Source organism: Condylura cristata, unplaced genomic scaffold (genome assembly GCF_000260355.1).
Source record: "Condylura cristata isolate star-nosed mole 26May11 unplaced genomic scaffold, ConCri1.0 scaffold00001, whole genome shotgun sequence".
NCBI classification, from domain to species: Eukaryota; Metazoa; Chordata; class Mammalia; order Eulipotyphla; family Talpidae; genus Condylura; species Condylura cristata.
This window is the reverse complement of record NW_004567102.1, coordinates 26576012-26582863: the sequence shown is the minus strand read 5'-3', so window position 1 is coordinate 26582863 and position 6852 is coordinate 26576012.

Genomic DNA, 6852 nt, shown 5'->3' with positions numbered 1-6852 from the left:
CGTCATCTGCCTGTTCTGCTCCCCGCTGTGTCTCTGGTGAAGCCTCTCACCGCCCCTGAGCCTCTGGCCTGCACCCCAGTTCTGTATGCACAAATAAAAAAATCTTAAAAAAAAAAAAAAAAACGGGCTCTGTTTTCAGTACTAGATACAACATTTTGGTAACACCACATTCATGCCTTCACTTCCTTATGGAACATGACTTAAATCAAAAAACTGTTACATGGGAGAGAAATAAACCTTTTCTCACTTCAACCATTTAATTGTTTGCATCTCTATTACAATAGCTTTTCCTTAATAACAGAGTTAGAGTACTGCCATAACTGATCCTAAAATATATGGCACTGGCTCAGTGCTTAAGTAGTAGGTAACAGGGAAACAGATGCTAATAGAATGCTAGTAACCTTTGTCAAAACAGCTGATAAATTGTTGCCTTCACACACATAAAAAATGCTCATATAACTTATCACAAAATGCAAATCAAAACCACAGTGAGATATCTATCACTTCATACCTTGAGAATTGAAACACTTAAAACAAGTCTTGGCAAAGATGCGGAGAAAAAAGAGCCTTTGTACACTGTTGGTGAGATCAGTTTGATCTAGCCAGGAGGGAGAATTCTCAAAATATTAAAATAGATCTAACATATGATCCAGCAATTCTACTGTGAGGTATTTATCCAAAGAATACAAAAACACTAATTAAAAGGGATATATGAATTCTGTGTTCACTGCAGCACTATTTACAATAGCCAAGTTACAGAAACAACAAAGTGCCCAAAGACAGATGAGTAGATTAGGAAGTTGTGGTACATAAAAAAAAAAAAAAGTTAAACTCTTACTATCTCCAACAAATGGATGGAACTGGAGGGGATCATGCTAAGTGAAAAAAGTGAGAAGAAAAACAAATGCTGGATGGGATCACTTATGTGTGGAATAGAGAGAAACAAAACTAAAGGGGCAGACAGAACCAAACCAAAACAAACCTTAGTAATCTCATTCTATAACTGACACTATCAGAGAGGGAGGAGGAGAAAAAAGAAGAGAGGCACAATGATCTAGAGTGGAGAACTGCAGGTACCTTGCTGGTAGCTGTGGTGTGGTAACATTAACCTCGAAGGTGTGATCTGATATTTCTATTCATATACAGTATCTGAAAGCAATGTTGTGTAAATTAAGAAAAGATAAAAGTTGTCTACAATTAAGTTCAGAACTGGATTCCCATGAAAGCAGATGAACAGAACCAGAACATTTGTGTATCTTTAGTTCTTTGTTGGATTTGCTCAGAAGAACAGCCTAATTTACAAGCAAAGAGAGAAAGAAATAACCAAGATGTTGAACCTTGCAGTTAGCTTCCAACATCTCAATCTAATCAGAAGTACTTTTCTCAAAGGAATTCCTTTAAGACTTCCTCACAAAACAAAGGGATCTAGCTCTGTGACAAAGATTAGATTATGAATGCTCCATCACAGCAATGCCTTTGAGATAGTGGTCATTAAAATGAGGGAAAGTGATGCCTATATAGAGAGCAATAAATAAGGCAGGCTTAAAAACTAAACCCAAATAAGACCTTTGGTATAGTTACTAGTGTAGTTACTTAATTCAGGTGCACATTTCTGAACGCAGATAAATATGTAAGCAAGCAACCTACTATAATTTTGAGAAAAAAGTACTGTATTTGTTAAAGAAATCATAAACTTGGAAACACCTGTGCCTACAAGTAGCAAACCTATAGTAGCAGGAAGCAGGCTATGGAAACTAAATACCTGCCAAAGTAGGCAAACTTTCAACTTCAATGCCAACTTCAAATGTGACCATAGCCATTAACATAATGGAAACACCCTGACACCATAGGCAGGGGTCATAGTGCAATAAGCATAGCCATTCTTATTAGAAAGCAGAACTTATGATATAAAATAGCCTTATATATCCTCATTGACTCCACTGTCAAGGTAAGGTATCATCATTCCTGTTCACCATTATTGTCAACCAGAGACTGCTATGTGTTTCAGTATTTACTTATTCAAGGGAATTTTTATTAGTTTTCAAGCATTTTTTATATGTGTTTATCTATTTTTTGAAGTAACATTGCATTACAACATTAAATGCTTCAGATGTGCACCATTAAAAATCAAAATGTGCATATTATTATATTAAGTTCACCACTAAAAGTCCAAATCTATGCTTCATGATATAAATGGTCTCTTTACCTAATTTAACCCTTTCCCCTTTCCTTCTGGTAATCAATAATTGGTCTTATAGTTCAAAAGTTTATTGTTTTATTTAATTCATCTGTTGGTTTGTTTTCTATATATAATACATATGAGTAAAATTATGCAATGTTTGTCTTTCTGACTTCACTAAGTTTAATACCACTGGCCCATTCATGCTGCTGTAAATGGTAGGATTTCATTTTTTTAAAATAGCTGAGTAGTATTCTATTGTGTATATGTACCACATCCCCTTTAGTCAATCATCTGCTGATAGGCAGTTTGGCTGTTTCCAACCTGGGGCTATTTAAATAATGCTGCAATTCTGCTTTGTTAGGTGTATGTAGGAGGGGTATAAGAGGAGCAAATAATTTTTTTTTTCTGGTGTGTCATTAAAATTGTGAACAGTTATGTCACTGGACTTGAGAATCTAATAGAAAGTACTCCATCTTGTAAGGGGTAGGGGGTAGGGAGAAAGTACTGCATCTTGTAGTGAGCTTAGATCAATGTAACAAGTGGATGAAATGGGGACTCTTACCTTCTTTGGGCAAGGAAGGTTGATGGGCTTTTAATGTGTAGGGTGAAGAATATACATTAAGGTGCCAAAGAGGAAAACTGTGGTAAATTATTTGTCATTTCCCATTTTTCTCTTCCTTGACAAAAGGGCACCAAGTCTAAGATTACATTTCCTAACCTCCCTTGATGCCAAGTGATCCTACCCTTGTAATAAAAATGGAAGTGATATATGCAATGCTGTTAAAAAGGAAATTCTTTGCCCTAAAGGCTATCTGCTTCCCTAAGAATGGCCTAGTTTTGACCACATATTAGGACAAATCTTTGAAGAGTGGTCACGCAAAAAAATAGAGATTCTGGCTTCCTGAATGGTTTTACAGGGCATAGATGTCTTTCCCATGTAGACTGCTCAGACTTTAACGTCTATTAATTCTTTGTTACAGCAAATATACCTAACTTATACCCTATATCTCTCCTTCAGGCTATTTTCCCAAAAAAATCAGCCAGATGAGCCTTCTATAGCACATTATATAAATTATTATACATAATACTAATAATTACATAATTGTCATTATATTATGGAATAGTGTGCATTAATTGAAATTAACTCATATCTCCTCTGTTCCCAAGCCCTCTATGTTTTTCACCAGTCAATGAAACTCTTACAATTGCCTATACCATGAATATACAACCTGGAGCTTTCATAATTTCTCTAACCTCATCTTTTACCTGTTTGCCCATTCCATTCACTCCTGTAACTTTGCTATACTTCAAACATTCCAAACATATTCCTGCTCGAGGACTTTGCATTTGTTTCCTGGAACATTTTCTTCCCCCCAAATATGAAAAAGACTCACTCCTTTACATCACTTCTTGTCTCAAGTTCTCAAAATTTCTCTTTCCTGGCCGTTCTATCTAAACTATTAATTCTCTTCTGCTGGCACATCTCTTTCTTCTATTATTTTTGTCCTGAGTATTCATCTACATCTAACAAAGATTTTATTTCTCTTATGAAATGTAAGCTCCATGAAGGCAGAGAATTTTGGCTGTGTTTACAGTATACTGCCCTTGCCTGATACACAGTTAAATACTAAAATTAACAGGTAAGAGAATGCTTAATAAATTAACAACAAGTAGTATAACTCATAAGTACTATTTTTTTTCCTATTTAAATACATTCACCTTAAAGAAAGCAAGTATTTCAGTGATATGTTGAAAACTGAGCATGAATAAACTTATGATAAAATTCTTTTACCATTGTTAGTTCAAGGTTTTCTAGCAGCTTTCTTCACTCTTCCATTTGTGTCCTGCTGTGATACTTTGTCATATTTTTGCTTGCTAATTTTCCTCAAATTCATCCCTTTTAATAGATCATTTCTTAAGTAGAAATGTAAATACATAAGAAAGTTTGTGTAGGCACATTTAGAGTGATAGTAATAAATCTTTTCTTTTTTTAAATTTTCTCCAAAACAACAGAGAAGTATGGCAAAAGAAAAAATTCAAAGGAAAAGTGACAAGAAGAAAAGGATATTAAGCAAAAAGGGAAAAGAAAGAAAAATTCAAAGGACTCTCAATTAAAGGGGATCTGCCTGACTCTTTTTCATAAACTGCTCTTTTCCCTTTATAGGAAACAATGGCTACTTAGGTCCAGCTAAACCTTGAATATATCACAAGGTTCCAAAATTGGACTTTTTTTTCCTCTAAAGATGAATTCTGCTAAGTTTTAGATGCTGCCAACTAGTTAAGAAATAAATAAAACAAACCTATGCAGTTCAAACCAATTTGATCTATAGGGTAAATTCAATTTGCAATTTCTGTTACTCATTTCATCAGGCAAAGCACCTTTCATGAAACAGAAAAATCCTAGCCTGTACCCTCTCAAAAAAGAAAGAATTTGAAAGGGCTTTGCTTCTCTTTTATCCAGTCGATGCCTGGGAGACTTGCCACTGCAAAACACTCTGTTCCCACCAGAAGCCACACATTTCCTGACCCTGTGCTAGCTCAGAACCTATTACTTTAATTTTAGCTTTTGAAGCTATGGGAATCTGTTGACTTACCTGAAACTGAATTGTTCATTCTGTCCTGGCCTTGGCAAAGTCGCCTTCCTGAGCCATTTCCTAGGTCCCTAAGAGAATTTAGTAGACTATACTACAAACTCTAATTCAAAGAAGCAGGAAGGGAACCTCAAAAAGGAACTGTTCCTGATACTAAATGAGAAATTTATGTTTGAAAGACTTTTAGATAGGAAAAGGGATTTCTCTGTCAATCATCTCTTTGGGAGAACAACTGACATTTCTTGGATGTCTAGAGTTGTTCGTTCAGCACAGTAGCCACTAGCCATATACTAAACAATTGAGAACTAAACAATTGAAATGTGACTTTTCAACTTTACATTAAATTAAATCGAAATGATTTATTCAAAAAGGAGACATCTCTTAATGGTATAATATTAAGAGATGTTAAGAGAAAAGAGGCTATTTTAAAATAAAGCATACCATAAATAACCAACTAGGCATCAGCTAGAAACTACCTATCTTTAAAAACAAAATGATGACACCCACCATGGGATTCTTTCACTCTTTTCCTTCTAGAAAATCAAGACCCGACTAACAACTTGTGTTTTAGTAACCTTTCTTAAAAAAAAAAAGGTCAATTAAAATTGTCTATTTCCATATTTTCCCTTTTCACTTTCTTATTCTCATTCATTTCTAAACTTTGTTACTGACAAAACAGGCCAAAGGAAGAAAAACAAGGGCACTACTTAATTCAACTCTATATGTTCCTGTTATATTTATTTAAATACACATATGTACATATCACAACACCCACTCTTCAGCAGCTTTTTTTCTCAATGCCTGAAATCAAAGCAAAAGAAACCTTTACCCTTTTCCCTGAAACAAGCTCTCAAGGATCTTTATCTATAATACACAAAACTAAAATATAGGAAAACAGAAAACTAGGCAGATAACCAAATGTGTAACTCTTACACTCCTTTCAGGGTCAAATCCTGGCAAATGAAGGGGATAATTTTTCTATACACTGAATATTACAGGATCTGTTTCACTGCTTATGAAGATCAACCAATCTAAGCCAGTCCACGAATTCACCAGGATTCTATCAGACTTTTCAAAGAAGTCTGAAATATTAAAAAAAGAAAAGGAAATTCCAGCCTGATCTGGAATATAAGCATTCAATTATACTTTTACTACCTAGTCTAAAAGAGATAAAAATTAAGCAAGTTTTATATGTGATGGCCCTAAGCATGTTTAAATTATTATGGTTTACTTTGCTATTGAAAGATTACTGGGTGGCCACCTTTTTAACCCATATATTACAGTAGAGACACCAAAGTACAGAAGTTAAGTGGCTTCTACAAACTAATGTCATGAGTCATCAGTGTTTAGATCTTCTGACTTCTAGTCCTGTCCCTATTGTCCACCATGAACCTTATATAAATTTCTAAAAGCACACAATCAAGTCCATTAAAAAAAAAAAACTACAACAAGTCTTTTGGAAAGCATTTACTTTTTAAATGAATAGTAGCTACCTAAAAATAAAAGACTTGTCTTTGAAAGGAGAGAAAGCTTCCTTCAGAAGCAGCAGTTATCTTTATGTACACTGGAAAATTTATTTTAAAAAATCTTAAAAGTTGAACCATTCACCACCTCCTATACTATATAATTGCTAGTTCTTCCAAAGGAGGTGTGGTTTAAGGACACTAGCTTCTGAATTGTGTCTCCTACTTTTATCTTTAATATCACCTTGAATAAAAAACTATACTTTTATGCCTTGGTATTTCCCTTCTTTCTGTACAACAGAAACAGAAAAATTTAATTCCTACCTGACACAGACAACGTAAAGAAGAATTTACTGTTTGTGGATTGCTTTGAGATTCCAGAACGAAATGCATAATCCAGTTGATCTTCAACCCTAGAATAAGGGAAACTTGACTGAAAATAACTGCTTTAGCAAATGCCTCCAACTTAAGTTATTATAGCATTATTTCACAGACAGAAGTTTAGGTAAGCTTACTCACAATGAAATGGGGAGAGGGAACCTCCAAAACTGTTCACAAAGTCCTTTTGTCTAGCTTAAAAATCTAATACTACTGATTGCACATATTTCTCCTTCAT